Raw genomic sequence first — 22,808 nt, forward strand, 5'->3', positions numbered from 1 at the left:
TTTAATGAGTACCTTCTTTGTGGTGAGAAGTGTGAGTATTGCTCTGGGTTGTACAGGACCATAATTTCCACCTTTTACTTTCTTCTTTCCAGTAATCACTAGCCTCCATGAGATACCTGATCCTTCTGTGTAATCCTTTCCCCCAGAAATGGTGCCTTCCTAAGACTACAGTCTCTGGTTCTGTTCATTTTCAAGCTCTGTCCTTTGGATTTTCCAGGAAACCCTCTAATCCACCTGTCTCAGATAAGTTTTCAGTAGTTACAGTGGAAATTTCTTTTCCTGTGGGTTTATTTGTTTATTTGTTGTCCAACACACCTAGAACTCTATTTCCCTCGCTACTTTTTTTTTTTTTTCCCCAAAGTTTCTGACTTGACTCCACGCACAGATATGGGCTCTACAGCTGGTATTACTGGATTTGGGTGTTGATTTCCCTATTTTCATGTAACCTGTCTCCTAGTTATGTTGTAGTCACGAATAATGGATACCTTCATTTGTTCTCTCCTTGTTGGTCCATTTGGTTTTGTTTGTTTGAGGATGTATTAAGCAGTTTGGATTTAGGTAGCTCCATTAACCATAAAAACCCAGAATTCTGTAATAGTATTTTTATCTTGAAACAATTGAGTTCATTTTGGTGTTTTCAGGCAGTTTTAATATACGATACTCATTTATGAACTAAAGAAGAATACTTCATCTTCTGTTTAGCTTATACCATATTTTATATTACTTGGATTGTTATTATATTTATTCTAATTTATACCTAGTTCACTACAAAATCCATTCTTGTCAACATAATAGTAAACTTCTAATATATTACCTTAAGGGGCATACTGGGCATGTTGTAATATTTTAATTGGATAAGAGGCATTTTGAAATTCAATTTTTATAAATACATAAGCATTGAACAAAATGTGAAAACTTTTCCCAGAAACTTGTTACACTTAAATCCTTTGTTCTTCAAACTGATATAGGGTATCTATACAAAACTTTGTCCCACGACATTGAAGAACAGCATTGCATGTGTATTTGTGTGTCCGTCTGTCTGTATATGTATGTGTGTTTGTGTTATATCTGTTGTATGTGCCAGCATGTGCCAGTTGAAGTCAGTCAAGTTTGAAATTATTTAGACCCTAAGAAAATTTTAAGTGACCTCTACTATTACTTCTTAAAATAGGGCTGAAATAAGGATAAAGGTGGTATATCCTGTAATATTTATAAGATGTTTTAAGTGACTATTAAAATTATTTTAGGGAGCTTGTTATTAAAGTATCACATACATATGTATACTGGTTATGGGTGTCAAGCTAAGTGGAGTTTCAAGAAGTGTACATATCTGTAAGACCTAGAACAATGTACCAGAAGTCCCTTCTTGCCCTTCCAGTCAGTGCTAACCAAAAGTAACCATTTTCCCGACTTCTGTTGCCACTTAGTTTTGCCATTTTTAAAATTTTGTATAGATTGTATCATATACTGTGTTCTCTCAATATATTTTTTCAGTGATCTCAGTCTGTTGCAGTTTTTTCCCAGCTGTGGTGCTTTTTAAGCCGTTTTTTCCTCTGATGTGTTAATTAATCATTTAGTATTGCAGTGTTGATATGCATGCTGACACTTCTGGTGGCTGGCAGCAAGTGACAGTACCACACAGACATGCTGTTTCAGCATTATACAAATGATCATAAATATTACATTTCCAAGTCCAGTGAGGAAATTCTCAAGATGATGGCTAATTAGAGAGATTAATAAAATATGGGTATAGTTAGAGATGTGGTGACAGAACAAGACAATTAGTATGTTGCTAATTCTGAAAGTGAGTCTAAAATGAGAAAGATAATTCTGCAGTCCATATGTTAGTCACACCCCTGACTAAAGAGATAAGTTGGCAGTCTTTTTTAAGCTTCCTCATTTTCATCATTTGATTGGTTTTAGTTCTCTCAATGTGCTGATTTCAATGACTTTTTTACTTAATACTTTCTAAGTATATTATGTGATTATGCTGGAGTACATTGAATGTTGGCATTTGAAAATAGACGTGATCGCTCTGTTGGGAAACAAACAAATACATTCAAAACAGTGAGATGATGTTGGCACGTCATAGCGGCAAGCAGATCCTTGGATTTGGAGGGATTGGTTCCCAGAAAACCCAAGGTTTGAAGTGACCAGTCTCCATTAGATTCCTCATCAATTGGTAGCATTTTGATATTGAAAACAGAAGAAGAATTTGCTGTGGAGAGGAACAGATTTGGATACTGGGCCTCTGCTGGTCCTAACTGCATCAGCCCCCCCCCCCCACCCCTTGCCAGTCAGGTTTATTTAGGAACTTAGGAAGAGGAGTGAAGAGAGACAAAGCATCTTTCTCTGCTTGATAATTGTACTTCCTTATGTTGCTTCCTCCTTGCTGAAGGTGGCCAGAGTGTTCTGTGGTATTGTTGAAGGGAAATGTAATGGCTTCTACCTGCCCCCTCCCCAAGGTTGATTGTGCTTGCTGCTCCTCTCCTCCAAGGCACAGTCACCTGGCAGTTACTTGGGGACTGCCTGTACCTTGTTCTGGGTTCTGAGCAGAGGCAAGATTCATCCCTTGCCTCTGAGAGCTTCATCTAGTGTGGACACAGAGCACCAAGTAGTCACACAGAGAGATATAAAGTGGCTGGAGTGTAGAAAAGAACTCAACCTCCTCAGGAGTCAGAGAGGTGTTATTTTTGAGGAGGAATGATCAGTGTCATGGAGCCTGGAGTGAGGGTCTAGGGACAGGACACTTTGGGCAGAGAAGAAGGTGGTCCTGCTGAAGGAGCGTGGAGTCTCTGGGGCAGTTCTCTCCTTAAAAGCCTTCAGGCTCTCTACCATTTTCAGGATTGAAATCCAGATATAGTTTTGCAGTCCGTCTGTGAAATCATACAGCTCTTCCCCACTGCTCTCCTTCCCACACTTTAATAACACCCAGCTCCTTGATGCTCCTCCAAAGGACTGAGCTCTTTCTTGCTTGGTAATTTAGGTCTGCTGCTTCCTCTGCTGAGAACCCTTGTCAGACATACTTAGCTTAAATTGCTTATTTGCAAAGTGGTTTGCCTAAAGACATGGTGCAGTGAACATGAGTCATTCTTTTTGATCTCTGAGCATCTAAACCCCCCTTTTGTGTCCATAGAACCTCTGACCTTGGAAGGCAGAAGCACCCCCCTCCCCGACCTTAGCACAGGCAGCAGACAATGCTGGATGCTCCCTTCCTAGCCTCCCTTGCTGCTGGGGCATGGACATGGGCAAATGATCTGTATTCCGGAAGTCATAACCTTGCCACTGCAAAATTGGAACTGGAATCTAGTGGTCCCAGCAAGGTCGTACTGTGCAGAATCCACTCTGGTGAGGGACGCCGAGGCAGTGGCTGTTGTCGGGGGGTTAGGTCTCTGTCTTGCAGCTGTGGCCCCAGCATCCTTATGAAATGAACTTGGTGCTTGGTTCTGGATGCTGCTCCTGGCTGGGTGACTGCTAAACCTTGTTCTTTAGACTTTTTAGAGGTTATGCCAACTGCCTGATTTCCTTTGAACAAACCCCTTCTTTGTCCAAGTAAAACAAAATTGGGTGTTTGTAGCTTGCAAAGAAGAACCCTGCTTGACTCAAGTAGATTCTAGCATTAGTACTTTCAAGGGCAGGGGCAGAATATAATTATCTATGTAATTGCCGTGACATGCCCCTCACGCATAAGAATTGTAAGAGTCTCTTACCCTGTAGGTAAGCAAGTAGTCACAATACTTACCAAGAGGAGCTTGTGCTATGTATATTTAGTGATGTAACTCAAGTCACAAAGCTTTCCCAAGAAAAGAACACAAAAATATTGCTATGATAGTAAAGACGGTAAAAATGTGGGCCTTTTAATTACATTTTCTGTTGGTAAAATATGAAAAACAAAATTTGCCATTTTGACCATTTTAGGTGTACAATGCAATAACATTAATTACGTTTACTGTGTTGCACAGCCCTCACCATTAAGCATTAACTCTCCAGACTCCTTTCACCCAATCCCTCCTGACCTCTACTTTCTGTCTCTGTGAAGTTGTGTATTCTAGGTATTTCCCATAAGTGATTCATAGAATTGTTTGCCCTTTTCCATCTGCCTCCTTCACTTACCATAGTATTTTCAAGGTTCATCCATGTTGTAGCCTGTGTCAGAACTCCATTCCTTTTTATATCTGAGAGATATTGCATTGTATGGATAGACCACATTTTGCTCATCCATTTATGTGTTGATGTGGGCATTTGGGTTGTTTCCACCTTTTGGCTGTTTTAATGTCATTGTAACTAATGCTGCAGTGAACATTGGCATACGGTTATCTGTTTATCTGTTTGAGTCCCTTCTTGCAGGTTTTTTTTTTTTTTGATTTATTTATTTATTTGACAGAGATCACAAGTAGGCAGAGAGGCAGGCAAAGAGAGAGGGAGGAAGCAGGCTTCCCGCCGAGAAGAGAGCCCGATGCGGGGCTCGATTCCAAGACCCTGAGATCATGACCCAAGCCAAAGGCAGAGGCTTAACCCACTGAGCCACCCAGGAACCCCCGTGCTTGCAGTTCTTTTGGGTATGTATCGAGGAGTGGAATTGCTGAATCATATAGTAATTCTACATTACATTTTCTGAGGAACCACCAAACTCTTTTCCCTACAGCTGCATGATTTTACTTTCCCACCAGCAGTGCACAAGTTTACCAGTTTCTCCATGTCCTGGCCAACACTTATTTTCTAGGTTTGTTGCTCTTGTTGTTTTAATTATAGCCATCCTAGTGGATGCGAAGTGGTATCTCATTGTGGTTTTGCTTTTCATTTCCCTGATAGCTAGTGATGGTGAGCACCTTCTCGTGTATGTAGAGCTTCTCTACTGTCTCATTTGTGCAAGGAGCAGCTGGGTTAGTTAAGTGAAGTTTCATTCTGTAATTGGCATTTTTTCCTGGAAGTGAGCAAACAGAGCTGCTTTACATGTATCATTGTATCACCAAGTCTAGCTCTTAAACAAAGGCTACCCTGTAAATAGTAGTAAAGGCTTGACAGTTAGCAGGGTTTCAGAAATCATCCCTGTTCTTCAAACTGATAAAGGATATCTATACAAAACCTCTAGCAAACATCACATTTACTGGTGGAAGACTGAAAGCTTTCTCATTAAGATCAGGAGCAAGACAAAGATGCCTACTCCTGACTCTTGCCACTTTTAGTTAACATTTCCCTGTAAATTCTAGACAAGGAAGTTAGGTAAGAAAATGAAATAAAAGCCATCTAGATTGGAAAGGAAGAAGTGAAACACACTATCTCTGTTTGCAGAGGACACAATTTAGTTAATAGAAAATGCTAAGGAATTCTCTAAACAACTATTAGAACTGGTAAATGAGTTAAACAGGGTTGGAGAAGACAGAAACAATACCCAAAAAGGAATTGTATTTATATACAATAGCAATGAGCAGTCAAAAAATGGAATTAACACAGTTCCATATATAATAGTATCAAAAAGAATAAAATGAAAATTCAATACTGTTAAGATGGCAATATTCCTCAAATTCATCTACAGATCCAACATATTAAAATCCAAACTAATTTATGTGCAGAAATTCATCCTAAACTTCATATGGAAATGCAAAGGACCCAGGGTAACTGAAAGAATCTTGAAAAAGAATAATGCATGAAGACCCATACTTCCCAATTTCAAAACTTACTACAAAGCTACAGTCATCAAGACTGTGTGGTACTGGTATAAGAATGGATATCTATATCTATATCTATATCTATATCTATATCTATCTATCTATCTATCTATATATATTTAGATATCTATCAGTGGAATAGAATTGAAAGTTCAGAAATTAACACTCACATTTATGGTCAGTTGATTTTTTTTTTTTTTTCCCCGCAAGAGTGCCAAGACAGTTCAGTGGGGGAAAGAACAGTCTTTTCAACAAATGGGGCTGGGACAACTGAATATCCATATGGAATGTATACCATGTACAAAATCATGTACAAAATGAACACCTTGTACAAAAATCAACTCAAGGTGGATCAGTGACCTAAATGTAAGACCTGAGTTTGAGGTGGGTATGAGGAAAGGTTTTATGGACCAGGCCTGAAAGGTCGTTTCTGTTCGCATTCTGCTGTCTATGGAAATCAGCCATAGCCATTGGGAGAACATGTGGCCATTAGAAACCTGGGGAAATGTGTTCCAGCTCTATGTCCAAAAGAAAGAAAAAATTTATTTAGGCGAATAGCTGGCATCTTTGCTACAAGGAGGTTGCCTTGCCGTTGGTTATTCTGGGCCTTTGCAGTTCTGAAATTCTGTTCTTTTACTAGCTCTTCCTCGTTGAGTCCTGTAGTTTTAAGAACTGTGAAGAAGTGAGAATGCTAACACTAAATTACCTTTTTCTTGGACATAGAAAAAAGAGGAAAATCCAGCCAGCCAAGTTTTTCACAGCAATCCTGTTTGCAAAAAAATATATTCTGTGGTCTTGTAAACCTACCTGTTTGCCAAGGCACGATGCTCGCTTGAAACCGTGATCTCACTCATTTCTGGCCTCTTTCCATGCATGCTGGAAAGGTAATCATTGTCCTCAATTGTGCTATTGAAGCTACATAAAGCTTTTGAAGATGGATGAACACTTCTTCATAGGAAACAACCCAGTAGTGCCTCATAGTAAAAACCAAATGCATATGTTAGATCGCATGCATCAAAGATCCTCTGGAATGGCCATCAGAAAGTTGGACATCTCTTCACTGGGAGCACAGGGTCCTCATCTCAATGGCAGGATCGTGAGAGTTAATTTGCTTATCCATCCAAGTCAGAGTCCCTCGAGGGCATCTGTTTGGTGAGTTTGGTATATAGTCAATTGAAGAAGTCATACTCCAGCTTTGAGTTTATAATCTAATTATCATGAACTCTGTGGATATGATTATAGAGACTGAAGGAAGAGCAAAAGAGAAATAGAATACAAGAGGTGTTATAAACAAGGCACAGTGCTGTTCATTTTTAAGAACCTGCATTCTGCAGTGGCTTGAGGGATCTTAGCGAGATACATGATAGAATCCTGAGCTTCTCTGTTATTTCCCTCACCCTATAGCATATTTCTGATTTCAAATGTGTTTAATATTCTTGCCTTTATTTTGAGTTCTATGCCTAAGCTAAATAGTGTATTTTTAAAAAATCACAGAAAGACTATAAACCAGTATTGGTTGAAGTGTGGTCTGTAGACTGCTGTTAGTCCACAAAGTGTTTGATACCAGTCAGCAGTGAGATTAGCACAGAAGTAAGGCATTAAGTGTTTCAAAATGTCGAAGGTAGTTTGACATTGCTGTGACATTAAGCATGTGGCCAGTGGTCTCATGTTGTTCAACAAGGTATAGACAAAGCAGAGTGGTGTACGACTTGCATGTTGTGCAGCTCATTTTTATCACCTGTGGTATGCATTGTGGTATCCAACAACAGAAAGTAGTTCTCAAAGTTCTAGAGGCTGGAGGTTCAAGATCAGGGTGTCAGCGGGCAGATTCTTCCCTTGGCTTGTAGGTAGTCGCCATCTTGCTGTGTGCTCATATGACCTCTTCTTCATGTACGTTCAGAGGAAGGCAGAGAGAGAGCTCTTTGGGAGCTCTTCTTATAAGGACACTAGTCCTGTCACATCAGGGACCCACCCTTATAGCCTCATTTAATCCTAATTATGGCTTGGTCAACTAACTTGTCTCTAAGTTATAGCCACAGTGGGGGTTAGGACCTCAACATATGAATTTGGGTGGTACATAGTTCCATTCACAGTAGGGCCATAGGTAGGTCTGTAATGGACTAGGAATTTAAAACATTGGTCCTTCACCACAGATAGTTTGAGAAGCTGTGCTGTAGACATAAATGGGGGTAATTAACTTAATTACAAGTAAATATTAATTAATAGCAGAGCAGGAAACAATTTGCTGTAGTTTTTTTTTTTAAGATTTATTTATTTATTTATTTGACAGAGAGATCACAAGTAGACAGAGAGGCAGGTAGAGAGAGAGAGAGAGAGAAGCAGACTCCCCACTGAGCAGAGAGCCCGACGCGGGACTCGATCCCAGGACCCTGAGATCATGACCTGAGCCGAAGGCAGCAGCTTAACCCACTGAGCCACCTAGGCGCCCCATTAATGTTTGAATATTCTTGAAGTTTATGTATCTTGATTTTCAATAAAATTGTTTGTGGGAAATGTTGACCCTTTGGAATAGATTAGATAAAGGCTGGAGAAGATGTATTGAGTGGTTAATTCTTAAAGAGGCCTGGGCTTAAGCTAGATGTAATTACTGCTCTTGTAGAGTAGCTGTCTTATCTGTGCTGCTGGCTCATAAATCCGTGCCTCCATCTGCTGGCTTTGCTTTCTGGCTGCCTGAGGACACCTCCCCATGGCCATTCTGTAGGCACCACTATTCAGCCACTCAGAAGAGAGCACAGCATCCTCCCAGGGACCTCACTGTCGTGCTTTCTCCTTTCTCTGGTTTCCTATTGAAACACACAGGATCACTATCTTCATGGTAACTCACTTTGAAACCATGAAACATGTTTGCTTTCCTCTTTGCCTTTAGAGATTTCTTTGGTCTCCCACTTGCTGATTCTGCCTCTAGAATGCCTTCTTGAACAGCCTCCTTCCTGAGGCACCATCAACCTTGCACCAGGGCCCCTCTTGTCACTTCTCACTGGAGCATTTCAGTGAGCTCCCAGCTGCTCTCTTGACTTCAGTTTCTTCCTGTACCGTCTAATTTGTAACACACATCTCACCTTTGATTTAAAGCCTTTGGCTGTTCCCCTTTTCATAAAATAAAGTTCAGCATCCTTAGCAAGGGACTTAAGATCCTCTGTGATCTGCCTCTTAGCTGTCTCCCCTCCCCTCCCCCACCGCTCCTTTCACAACACCACAGCACTGCAGTGTCTGTCTGCCTGGAGTTTCCTTAGTCCTTGAATTTTCTCCTCTCTAGTTGCTGCTATCAGAGGATCCCTTGGTCTTCAAGGACCAGCTCAGACATCACCTTTCCCTGGTCTCCCCATTTAGAATTAATGATTATTTACTGTGCTTTCATAACGTGTTCTGGTGTCATACCATGTTTCCCATGTATTCTCTCTCCTCTGACTAGTGTTGGCATGGTAGCCTTTCCCCCCCATCCCCCAACATCCTTCTCCTAACCTATTTCTGTCTATATTTTAAGGATTTTTTTTTAAGGCAGCATATGATTAGGTCTTAACTATTTTTTAAAAAATTCTTTATTTAAATTCAATTTAGTTAACATAGAGTGTAGTATTGGTTTCAGGGGTAGAATTTAGTGATTCATCAGTAGCACAGACCATCCAGTGCTCATTCCATCAATTCCTCCTTAATGCCCATCACCCAGTTACCCCATCCCCCCACCCACCACCTGTCCAGCAACCCTCAGTTTGCTTCTTAGAGTTCAGGGAAAATAAAATAGGTCTTATTGTTTTATCCAGTTTGACAATCTCTGCCCTTTAGTTGGGATGTTCTGGCATTTAATTTAACCAGGTCATTGGTATAGTTAAATGTAAGTCTACCCTCTCACTGTTTGTTCCCTTTTCTGCCATCTAATGAATTCACAGAAGTTTGTGTGGATGTGTGTGATTCCACCTTCAGGGGCTCCAGCCCTCTCCACACTCACTTCTCACAGCTGGTCCAGCTCACAGCCTGTCCAGCTCACAGCCTGGACCATCCTTGAAGGACAGCACACTTGGAGCTTGTGACCCCTGAGTTTAGGTGACAAGACTATGTGCTGCTCTGCAGTTTGGCCCTTGTACCATGGACCTCAGTGTCCTATGCCTGTCCTGCCCTGATGCCTGCAGGCACAGATTTAACCTCACACTGAAGAGCCCTCCTACTTCATGAGTGGTTTCTGAGCTCCAGAGAAGCTGATAGCAGGCCTGTTCCTACGGCACTGCAGACACGTGCCCCTCTGATCCTCTGTATCAGGGCCCATGGAGGGCACACATCCTAAGTCTAAAAGTGGGGTGCTAAGGTAGCAGCACAGACATGAAGGGCAATGACGGTATCAGACACGAACCAAACCAGGCAGATGTCCTCTGCCTGACTGTGTATTCACAATCATGATTTGCATGTGAAGAGAGATGCTTAAGTTTATTTTACAAAGGATTATTTTCAGACAGAAATAGAGATTGGTTGTTAGACATTAATTTAATATGGAAGAGCTTATGCAGACTCCACTCTCAGGCTAAATAGAATTGGAAATGTCATTCTAGGACTAGAACCTTGTTAAAACACTTTTCTGAGATTTTGCAGATACTGTCAAGTCAATAAACTGATACATGGACTATATTTTGTAAATTTTTAAAAAATCTAATTTGTGTTACTAGAGCAGCAATAAAAAAGCCAAGTAACCATAATGTATAAATAAATTATGTTGGAAATATAATAACACTCTTTTTTGTGCGTATTGCACTCCATCATTTTATTGCCATTTTTTTAAACTGTCTTTGTATCACTTAAAGCTATAGTGTCTAAAAATGATATCATTAACGTGATCATGAAATTTTGGGCATTGCTTATAAAAATTCACTAGTTGGTCACATTAATCAAATTATACTATTTTTGTTCAAAATAATTATAATTAAACCATGAAATGGGATAACCATTAGGTAGTTAATTTTTGTCACCTTGAGAACAGTACCAAAACTAAAGTGATTATGTCATATTTAACATATTACTATTTAAAAAGATAATCTTTTTTTCCAACTAATTGGTAATACAAATAGTGTGCAGAATGTAAACTCAGGCTGACTTAGTAGTATTATTGGGGAGTTTTTCATAAATCTGGTGGGTTTATTTAACCATCAATTGAATCAAGGCTAGTCAGACCATGGCAAAGTAATGACTTTATGATTTTTTTCATTGAAATTTTTATTGAGATAATTGCAGGTTCACATGCTTGTAAGAAATAATACATAGAGATCCCATGTACCTTTTCCCCAGTTTCCTCCAATGGTAACATCTTATAAAACTATAGAGCCGTGTCACAAATTAGGGTATTAACCTTGATACAATTTACTGACCTTGGTCAGATTTCCCCAGTTTTACTTGTGCTCGTGTGTTTGTGTTTTCTATATTATATATATATATATATTTTTTTTTTCTATATATAATAATATAATTTCTATATAATTCTATATACATGTGGAGGTTTGTGAGTTCACCATCATAGTCAGGATATAGAACAGCTTACTAGTCCTTTAATAATCCCACCTACCTCTACCCCCTCTACTCCCACCCTCTGCATCTCTTACCCCTGGCAACTACTACCTGTTCTCCATTTACAAAATTTTGTCTTTTAAAAAATGTCACATGAATGGGATGCCTGGGTGGCTCAGTCAGTTAAACAGCTGACTCTTGATTCTGGCTCAGGTCATGATCTCAGTGTCCTGGGATCAAGTCCTCCATCAGGCTCCGTGCTCACTGGGGAGTCTGCTTGAGGATTCCTTCTCTCCTTCCCCCTCTTCCCTATTCCCTGCTCATACACATGCATGTACTCTCTCTCTCTTTCTCTAAAATAAATAAATAAATCTTTAAAAAAAATGTTAACATGAATAAGTCATACAGTATATGCCCTTTTAAGATTGGCCTTTTTCACTCAGCCCAGTTTCCTGGAGATTCATTCAAGTTAGTGTGTGTATTTGCAGCTCGTTCCTTTTTTTTTGTTGAGTATTATTCTGTGATGTGGGTGTAACACAATCGGTTTAACCATCAGCAGTTGAAGAACATCTTGGCTGATCCCAGTTCAGGGGCTGTGAACATTTTTGTACAGATTTTGTGTGAACTAAAGTTTTCATTTCTCTGGATAAATGTCCAAGAATAACATTCCTGGGCTCTATTTGCATGTTTAGTTTTATAAGAAACTGCTAAACTGTTTTTCAGGGTGCCTGTACCATTTTGCATTTCCACCAGCAATGGGTGAGGGAACCAGTTTCCACATCCTTGCCAGAATGTTGGTGTCACTAATCTTTATTTTAGCCATCCTGACGAGTTTGTATTAATATCTCATTGTGATTTTAATTCGCATTTTTCTTATGGCTAATGATGTTGGTCATCTTTTCAGGTGCTTATATGTCATCTGTATTTCCTCTTCAGTAAAATGTCCTTTGATATTTTGTACCTATTTTTTTTTAAATATTTTATCCATTTGTGGGGGGTGGTTGGGGGAGAGAGAATATGAGCAGGGAAGGAGCAGAGGGAGAGGGAGAGACTTCCTGCTGAGTATGGAGCCTGATTCGGGGCTCGATCACAGGACCCTGAGATTATGACCTGAGCCAAAGTCAGATACATAACCCACCGAGCCTGTCAGGCACCCCTGCCCATTTTCTAACTTGGTTTTTCTTTTTAGACAGTGAGTTTGTAAAGTTCTTCATGTAATCTAGATAGTAGTCCTTTGCTGGATATGTGGTTTGCAAATATTTCCCCCCAGTCTGTTGCTTCATACAACTTTTACAGAACAGAAGTTTTTAGTTTGGATGAGGTCCTTTTCATGACTTTTATGGCCTTTAAAAAAAAATAGGGAGAAGTGCCTTCAATAGAATTAGAACATTTTTCAAATTAATTTTGTTCCTCTTTTATTTACTTTTTACTTTCCCCTACTTTTGCTCTCTCTTTAGCATCATAAACTTTTTCTTTTTTTTTTTAATTTTTATTTCTTTTCAGCGTAACAGTATTCATTGTTTTTGCACCACACCCAGTGCTCCATGCAATCTGTACCCTCCCTAATACCCACCACCTGGTTCCCCCAACCTCCCACCGCCCCTGGCCCTTCAAAACCCTCAGGTTGTTTTTCAGAGTCCATAGTCTCTCATGGTTCACCTCCCCTTCCAATTTCCCTCAACTCCCTTCTCCTCTCCATCTCCCCTTGTCCTCCGTGTTATTTGTTATGCTCCACAAATAAGTGAAACCATATGATAATCGACTCTTTCTGCTTGACTCATTTCACTCAGCATAATCTCTTCCAGTCCCATCCATGTTGCTATAAACTTTTTCTTGGTTGTAAAAAATACTGTTAATTATTCAAACCATAATTTATTTCAAGTGTTCTTAAATAAGTATGTTTATACTTTCTTCTTACACTTCACAGACATCTAGAACATTTCCTCTGATAATGCTGACCACATTATTTGTAAGCATTTCTTGGGATTGTTCATTTATTCACATGCTAACTGTAGAATTTTACCTTTCTTTTCAAAACCAGACCCATATGCTGGTAGCACTTCACTTTTATCACAGTTAATAGTGATAGAGTGGCTCCCTAGAGCTTATAAAGATCATCCCAAGGTTTAAGATTCGTTGGCTTTACTTATGTAAAGGCTCCCACCATCTATGGGGATCTAAAGACATGCCTTTACTTTTTTTTTTTTTTAAGATTTTATTTATTTCAGAGAGAGAGAGAGTACAAAAGCATTAGCAGGAGGTGAGGCAGAGGGAGAAACAGACTCCCTGCTGAGCAGGGAACCTGAGGCAGAGCTTATCCCAGGACCTTGGGATCATGACCTTAGCCCAAGGCAGATGCTTAACTAAGCAACCTAGGTACCCTGAGACGTGCCCTTCCTGAGTGCCCTGGTCACTCAGTCACCAGTGGCTGATGAACTATAGCCACCATCAGAAGTTTGGGATGTTTCCTTTTTCTCTGTCTTTTCGTGAGGGGTTTGCCTTTTGCCTTAGCTATGAGGATGTCCAGGCTGTGCTGGCTGATGGAGTGCCAGTCTTCCAGGGACTAGCAGGGCTCATGGGAGGAGAGTTGTCTCACACACTTGACCTGTCTGCATGTGGTGCTGGTTGAGGAAGCAGCCGTAGGCAAGGAGCATGTCCCAGTTCCACGTGAGTCCCGGGTCTGTGGTAGCTCCTGAGCCTTGCAGGATGCCTGTTCTTCCTTCCTGTGAAGAGCAGAGAACACTCGCCCTGTCTCTCTCAAAGGAGAATTCTCAGTTCTCACGCCCCCACCATCTTTTCTGGACTCTGGCTAGAGAAGAAAGCACTGGTGACTTTACAGAGAGAAATGTGTTTATCAACTCTAAGGTAAAAAGGTAGTAATGTCAAATCTATTAGCAAATAAAGCACTGAAGTCCTTTTTTTTTTTTTTTTTTTTTCCAAACTAGATGAGTTCTAGGGTCTTCCAGAAAATAGTAATTACAACTCATTCAGTTAACTCAATAAGGATTTGTTAGTACCTCCTCAGTGCCAGACATGTTTCTTGGCAATGATGATACAGCAGCAAGCAAAAAGAAGAAAAAACTCTGCCCTCATGCAGTATGTATTTTAGGGTAGATAATGAGTAAGATAAGTAAATGTTTAGTATTAAAGGTAAGTGCTATGGGGAAAAATAAGTTGAGGAAGGAAGATGGGTATGTTCTGATGGGATGGTGAGAAGGCTTTGAAGGGAGAATGACAGTGAGTCAGGACCTGGAGTCTGCCTCCGAGGTGGGCCTGGGCCCAGTGTGTTCAAGAACAGAGAGGAGGCTCATGTCACCACACTGGAGTGAGCAGGGAAAGAGGAGATGAAGCAGACATATGACAAGGGGAATGGGAATGCAGCTCATGTTGGGCTTCTTGGGGCATGGGCAAGACTGTGCTGTGACTCCAGGGGATGTGGAAGTCACTAGAGGTTCTGAGCAGGGGGCGGGTAGTTGGAAGTGCATATTAGTGGGGTCACTCTTGGCTGCTGTGGTGACACATACTAGAGGGGATAGGGGCAGAAAGTGCAGTCGAGAGGGCATGGTAGTGATCTGGGTTAGTGGTGGCAGTTTCTTTGGCCAGGCCAGTAAGTGTAGGGGCACTAGGAGGGGTTGGGTTTTGCATATATTCTCAAGGCAGAATCAGAAGGATTTGATAATAGGTTGCAGGTAGGATGGGACAAAAGTGAGGCATCAGGGATGACCTCTGAGTTTGGCCTGAGCAAATTAGAGAATGGAGCTGTCATTTATGAGATAAGGATATCATGAATCAGTTGTGGCAAGTGAGGTCTAGATAGTAGTTTAAGAGCATTAGATTTTTTTTTTTAAGATTTTATTTATTTATTTGACAGAGAGATCACAAGTAGGCAGAGAGTCAGGCAGAGAGAGAGGAAGGGAAGCAGGCCCCCTGCTGAGCAGAGAGCCCAATGCCGGGACTCGATCCCAGGACCCTGAGACCATGACCTGAGCCGAAGGCAGAGGCTTAACCCACTGAGCCACCCAGCGCCCAGCATTAGATCTTTTTAAGAAGTCGGTGATTAGCAAGCATACACAAAGTGTAATAAAGTATGCTTATTTTAAATTGAACTTTATAGGAACACTATATCATATATTTTATTCATCAAAGAAATTTTTGGATGGAATTTAAAAAAACTATTTACATCTTAAATTCCTTACCTTTCTTTAGCTTTTCTAAGAGAAATGGTACGGCTATCTGTGCTACAAGTTGAAATGTAAAATTCATTTCTTCTGCAAGTATCTTTTATCCCTATTTTGCATCCTCATAATATCCTGACCCTATGGGGAAAGAAGAAAGGTATGACCTCTGCCCTGAGGCACCATGACTATTTTGTTAAATGTAAATAAAAGATGTGAAAACTGCAGAGTAGTGACCAGATTGAAACAGAGTCTCCTGGCTGACAGCTTTGGCTTCTCGATTATGTGTGTACACATCACATACCCCTCTGGAGTATCTGTCACAAAATGACAGTTGTTTGGTTCTATAGTCTGAAAGATTACATAAAAGGAACATGTGAAGAAAATGTGATACCTCACCCCTGGTGAGTAAGAAAGCCAGTCTGAGGTTCTGAAGCACACCTCAGGTAAAGGGTTTTGATGTAGCGAAATTTGGGGCTTCCCTGGAACCTGGGTAAATAAAGCCCTGGAGATGATGAATCTTATGAAAACCACATGCCCTTCGGTCAGTCCACTAGTGAAAGCTGTCAAGGAAATCAAGCCTAGAGGCAGTCCCTGGGCTCAGCAGGAAAAATGCTCTTACATACACTTAAAGTAACTTTAATTTGAATCTGATTTTCCCAGAGCAGAAGTAGTGTGAGGGAGAGTTTTATTCTGATCCGGTATCCAATGTTCAGCTATACCTGGAGTACTAGTCAGTATACAGCTTCGTCCTTAGGAACCCAGTTCATAGTCATGCAGCTTAGTGATTCAGACACCATCTCCTTTACTGGAAAGCTGCTGTTGCTTTCCTGGGTTCTCAGTTTTACTGGAGCAGATCAGAGAAACTGCTGTGGTACTTAGGGAATTCCGAAGAATATCATCAGATTTTTAAACCATCTTTGAAAGACACTTTGGACTAGTTGGTAATTTTTTGAGAAACTGATTCAAGAATAATTTTCTGGAAAGACTTCCTCCTATAAACGAAGTAAACCAACAACACGAGATTTAAATATCTCCCTTCGCAATGGCAGAAAAAAAGGCCATCGCAGCCACAGCAGTAATCTCTTAGGTAGCCGTTACGTGTCTCATCTGCTTTGTAATTGTTACTTACATTTCTTAGTGGAGGTGTAGGTCAAGCTCTTCCTCTGGTTCCAATGCCTTTGGCCTTTTCATTTGTTTGTATTGACTGTGCTCACCTGGAGCTTTCCAGCCCTTTACTGCACCATGACGGAACAAGACTCAGGGTGTCAGTGCAAGCTGCGCTCGGGGTTGCTACGCAGTAAAACAAAACAAAACAATAAAACCTTCCTTCTCAGCTGTGACAATGCCTCACTAGACCACAGTGATTAGCTGGTTATGGCAGTGATGAGATCCCTCTTTACTTGACAGCATCAAAACATTGAGCCAGAGCAGCCGCAGCAGCCTGCGGAGCTTGGCTGGGATTGGCCTGAAGTCTGTTAGAAGCCAGTCCTTTTTAATTTCTGCAGAGATGGTTGTGAGAAAATGAACTTTTTTTTTTCCAAAATTTTTTAAAAAACTGGAGGTAGTTAACATATAGTGTAATACTGGTTTCCAGAGTAGAATTTAGTGATTCATCAGTTGTGTGTAACACCCAGTGCTCCTTTTTTTTTTTTTAATTTTTTATTTATTTTCAGCATAACAGTATTCATTAGTTTTGCACCACATCCAGTGCTCCATGCAATCCGTGCCCTCTATAATACCCACCACCTGGTACCCCAACCTCCCACCCTCCGCTCCTTCAAAACCCTCAGATTGTTTTTCAGAGTCCATAGTCTCTCATGGTTCACCTCCCCTTCCAATTTCCCACAACTCCCTTCTCCTCTCTAACTCCCCATGTCCTCCATGCTGTTTGTTATGCTCCACAAATAAGTGCTCCACAAATAAGAAACCATATAATTGAGACTCTCTGCTTGACTTATTTCACTCAGCATAATCTCTTCCAGTCCCGTCCAAGCTGCTACAAAAGTTGGATATTCATCCTTTCTGATGGAGGCATAATACTCCATAGTGTATATGGACCACATCTTCCTTATCCATTCGTCTGTTGAAGGGCATCTTGGTTCTTTCTACAGTTTGGCGACCGTGGCCATTGCTGCTATAAACATTGGGGTACAGATGGCCCTTCTTTTCACGACATCTGTATCTTTGGGGCAAATACCCAAGAGTGCAATTGCAGGGTCATAGGGAAGTTCTATTTTTAATTTCTTGAGGAACCTCCACACTGTTCTTTAAAGAGGCTGCACCAACTTGCATTCCCACCAACAGTGTAAGAGGGTTCCCCTTTCTCCACATCCCCTCCAACATGTTGTTTCCTGTCTTGCTAATGTTGGCCATTCTATAGTATAAGGTGATATCTCAATGTGGTTTTTAATTTGAATCTCTCTGAGGGCTAGTGATGATGAACATTTTTTCATGTGTCTGATAGCCATTTGTATGTCTTCATTGGAGAAGAGTCTGTTCATATCTTCTGCCCATTTTTTGATATGCTTGTCTGGTTTTGTGTGTGTTGAGTTTGAGGAGTTCTTTATAGATCCTGGATATCAACCTTTTTTCTGTACTGTCATTTGCAAATATCTTCTCCCATTCCGTGGGTTGCCTCTTTGTTTTCTTGACTGTTTCCTTTGCTGTGCAGAAGCTTAGACCCCGAATCGCTAAGGAAATGTTGAAAAACAAAAATAAAACTGGGGACATCACGCTACCTGATTTCAAGCTTTACTACAAAGCTGTGATCACCAAGACAGCATGGTACTGGCATAGAAGCAGACACATAGACCAGTGGAACAGAGTAGAGAGCCCAGATATGGACCCTCAACTCTATGGGCAAATAATCTTCAACAAAACAGGAAAAAATATACAGTGGAAAAAAGACAGTCTCTTCAATAAATGGTGCTGGGAAAACTGGGCAGCTATATGTAGAAGAATGAAACTCGACCATTCTCTTACACCGTACACAAAGATAAACTCAAAATGGATAAAAGACCTCAACATGAGACAGGAATCCATTAGAATCCTAGAGGAGAACATAGGCAGTAATCTCTTCGATATCAGCCACAGCAACTTCTTTCAAGATATGTCTCCAAAGGCAAAGGAAACAAAAGTGAAAATAAACTTTTGGGACTTCATCAAAATCAAAAGCTTCTGCACACCCAGTGCTCCTTACAAGTGCCCTCCCCAATGCTACCTCCCCCAGCTACCCCATCCCCCCTCCCATCTCCCCTCCAGCAGCCTTCACTTGGTTCTCTGTGAACTTTTTTAATGTTGTGGTTGCAGCTCACTTCCCTTGACTTAATGCCTTTTTTCCTGGCATCACACGGCCTAGCTCTGTCTGTCCCCATCCCACCACTCATGGGTTCTTACATTGACCTTGAAGGGGCAGAGAAACTTGCTATGAGACTTGGGAGCCATCACATTTGATCTCTGGGCCTACCCCTCTCTTTATCTACTGGGATGAAATTTGTGGTGCACTATTTGTAAGATGTGGATTTCCCCGGAGGAAAAGGACTACATCTAGTAGTCCTACAAAAAATAAAAACGATCAAAAAAGGGTAGAAACCTCTTCAAAGTATCTGAGAGTATCTAAGAGTATTTAAATGTATTTAAGCCACTAGAGGGAGCTCATATTGTTCTGATTTCTAAAAACTATACTGTTTAACAGATTGATTTTATTGGCTGTAGAAAAGGATACCTTCCACCAATGACTCATGCATGCACAGTTTCGGGGATCTCCATTAGTTTGCTTTTAAGTTGAAAACGGGAGACCGCCAGGTCCAGACCACTGTCTACACTGGGGATCTTGTGCTCAATGTCACAGAACGTGGTGCAGGTGAAGTAATTGAGCAAGGCCTTTCCTTGGCTCCAGGGTCTCAGGCTCCCTCCCCTTCATTTCCCCTTCCACCCTCTTCCTCCCAATAAGCCATGCAGATTTAGTCCCATTCAACAAAATGTCAGTCATGTGAAATTATTATGCTGGGCTCTGGCAGTTGTGACTAATACAGCCATCCTTCTTGTTCGGATAAGATTCTCAGGCTCATGAACACCCAGGTATCGTGTGTGGTGGCCTCTTTCCACCTTCTCTTCACCTCCCCCCAGATGGCTATGTCCCAGTGATTTCTCTGGTTCCCTCACCTCTTCAGATTCTCCAGGTTTCCCATCTTTCCATTAATGGAGTTCTGTTAGTGTTTTATTTTCTGTGGATGGCCTTGTGCATAGAAAAGATTACTCAAAATTACTTGCATTTTAATATTCAGGTAATTAAAACTGTGAATATGAAAAATAGTGTTTCTGATGCTCAACTTATAGGCCTTTGTTTTATTTGTAAATCTAGTAAATTTTACATGAAAATCATAATCGCTTTCATGTATATTCTGAATAATATTCAATAAACTTATAAACAAACACATTAGGATTCCTTAAAATATTAACCTCCACACAAAATTAGTTAATTAAGGTAAACTTTATTTGCAGACTTTATCTGACTCAAACATGTTGAAAGCTTGGCAGAGCATCCCTGGACTCTTAACAAGCAAGCTCTTCTGAGCAATAAGCAACACAGATCAAATACATTTAAGTCGAAAAGTAGGTTAGAGTCTGTTAAGCATTTCAAATATGTTAAAAGAAGAAAGCATAAAATAGCTCAATGAGTTTTAGAAAATGTTGTTGTGACCTTGTGATAGGATGTACCCAAATTTGTTTATATTCACTTCTTCACCCCAGGGCTCCTCATCTACCCAGAGGGGGCAGAATTACTGTCTCAGACCCACACAGAGCTGAGGTTAGGGACTTGACAAGGCTGAGCCAAGGCAAGGACTGGGAACGCTTCCAGTATTTCTACCAAAGCCACAGTTTATTGAGCCCGTTTGATAGGGATGGCTTTATAGTCCTAAGACTTTAGGGGAAAAAAAAAAAAATGGAACTCATAATAGCCCTTCTACTCCAGATAGGACTGATTTTGTTACTGAGAAATTTGGGCTAATTCAGTTTTTCACCCACCACCCCTCCCAGTCCTCCTGCAGACCTTTTACAGTTTGCTTCCCCTTTTATTGGTTTCTCTGGCCACCATTCTAGACTTATCTGTAAGAAGTCAAATAGACTGGAAGCTTATCCAGCCTTTGTAAACCTTTACAGATTACCCCAGGCCAATGCAGAATGCATACACAGACAAAGCTAAAATATTTATTGGGATCATTTCTGTAACGGGTACATTTGCCTCTGTGTGTGTATGTGCACCTGTCCACATCTTAACTACTGCATCTTTTCAGGGTTTAAAAGACAAATCCTGTCCTCAGGTTAATTACATTCAAGGGTGATTTTAGTACCAGTATCTGTGGAGTTATAGTCTAGGATAAAAGCTTAATACATCACACCACCACATTTTATTGATTCTAAGGGCACATTTTCTCACTTTAACACCTCTGAAAGTGACTGCATTTCACAGTGGCTGCCACAATAGAGTTGCTCTTGCCAGTACACCGGTGTATTGAATGTTTCTCCTGGTAGTGTGATTTGGCAACTACAACTCCTCCTGGTTTCAGCCAACAAGCTGTTGAGCACTCTTTGAAAAAGGGAAAATGAGCCCTGGGTGGTGCAGAAAACCTTTCCCTGACTCCTTCTGATTAGATCAGGCGAGGAGCAGCATTGGAACTTGCAAGTGGGTGTGTCAGTGGCTTGGAGGGGTGGCCTGGGTGCATGGTGCACCACTGCTGCGCCCCTGCACTGCTGGGCTGCCTGAGGAAGTGTCTCTCTACTGACACCCTGAGCACCCCCGACTCTGAGACAAAACTTGATTCTGAAGTGCTGGACTCTGAATGTGGGGGATTAAATTAAAAAAAAAAAAAAAGCATTTAACTGGTGGTGTATCGTGCTTTTTTTTCTTGTATGTAGTGTAAGAGTGATGATTTTTAAAAACTTTTCTGAAATTTTTTAAAAGCCTCTTCAAGTTGGAATTCTAGGTGATGAAAACGCATGGTGTAAGATTGGGTGAAATGAGGTAGCAGCAGGAAGTGGGGTGGTTTCCTCCCATTTCTCACCTCTTCCTCTCCCCAACACCCAGGTTTTCGCACCACGCTGACTTCAGCTTCTGTGCCTTGCCAGTGCCCCCTTCCTCTGGTCAGTGGCCTTCCCATCTGCCTACTGAAACCCTACACTTCCTATACCAAACCCTCCTTTGGTAGACTCTTCCCCATCTAGGACATTTCTTTATGTTCAGGTTCCTTCTCTGGAGGTGTGTAATTTGAACCACACATGAATATCTGTTACTGTGGAAATGTTTTGTGTTTGCTTCACACCTGGATTCCACACCTGTGATAGATTGTAAGTTCCTTGTGATAGGGTCTGTGTCTTCTGTGTTCCTGTCACATTACCCGTAATGCCAGCATTGTAGTATTCTCACTTGGTAAATACTTGTTGATTTTAGCTGGGCTCTCAATTTTACTAGAAGTCAGAAATATGAAAATTTTTTTTAAGTCTTTATTTTTAATTTCTTTTTTTAGCAACAGAGAGAGAAAAAGAGGGTGAGGGGAGGGACCAAGGGTGAGGGAAAGAGAGAGACTCAGGGCTCAATCTCATAACCCTGAGATCACAACCTGAACCGAAATCAAGAGTCAGACACTTAACTGACTGAGCCACCCAGATGCCCCAGAAATATGAAAACATTTTGAGAAAAACAGGGGCAAATGCTTCAACTGGTCCCTCTTCAGTGGTTTTTCTACATGAGCTCTGGGACTCTGATGAGAAATGCTATAGGTGATCCCCTAATTTTGCCCGGGGTATGATTTTTTGCTTCTTGCTCAATATTTACCACTATTTTAAGTTACTCAGGTCTGGGGGTGTACTGCAACGCCCAGGCACCACAGCCTCAAGACTGTTGCATTGCAAACCATTTGATGGTGAAAAGAAGAGACATACCCAGTAGCTTCCCAGAAGGTGGGAGGAAAAAACAGCCCCCTGCTCTACCTGCCCATGGCCAGACAGCAACCCTATCAGTCACCAGGGCCTTATCCTGCTGTACATTCTACACCCCTCACAGCACAAAACAAAGATTCAGTACTTCATGCCTTAAAAAAAAAATACATGAATAGAGCATGTCTGTGTTACTTCCTTCTTTAAGATAATTGCCATGTTGTTAATGACTTGATTTAGAGCTGAGAATTTATTCTGATAGGGACAAAATCTGTGAGTCATTCCATATAAGAAGTAAAGAGATGAAGTAACAAAATTAGAAATTAAACAACATTAAGATTTATACCATGAATGTCACTTTAAGGTTCTGTAATTTCATGTTTAGATTAGCTCAATTTGTATTGCTGTTTTCCTACTCTCTTTGAATATATCATAAAAGCAATATCAAAGATATTATATTTGAGTGGTGCCTGGGTGGCTCAGTCAATTAAGTGTCCAGCTCTTGATCTCAGCTCAG

General features: G+C 40.9%; 1 protein-coding gene and 1 long non-coding RNA gene across 10 annotated transcripts in view; one reads left to right on the forward strand and one right to left on the reverse strand.

Moving 5' to 3' along the window:
- The window catches only part of ANO10 (anoctamin 10), a 222,547-nt gene that overhangs the window by 81,373 nt on the left and 118,366 nt on the right, over window positions 1-22,808 (forward strand). The window lies entirely within an intron of this gene.
- LOC309862396 lies at window positions 13,373-16,891 on the reverse strand. The gene is made up of 2 exons (XR_014310499.1): window positions 16,485-16,891; window positions 13,373-13,900 (listed from the first exon to the last, which is right to left on the reverse strand). It is a non-coding gene; the product is annotated as an uncharacterized lncRNA (long non-coding RNA).

Source organism: Mustela nivalis (assembly GCF_964662115.1).
Source record: "Mustela nivalis genome assembly, chromosome: 1".
In the NCBI taxonomy this organism is placed as follows: domain Eukaryota; kingdom Metazoa; phylum Chordata; class Mammalia; order Carnivora; family Mustelidae; genus Mustela; species Mustela nivalis.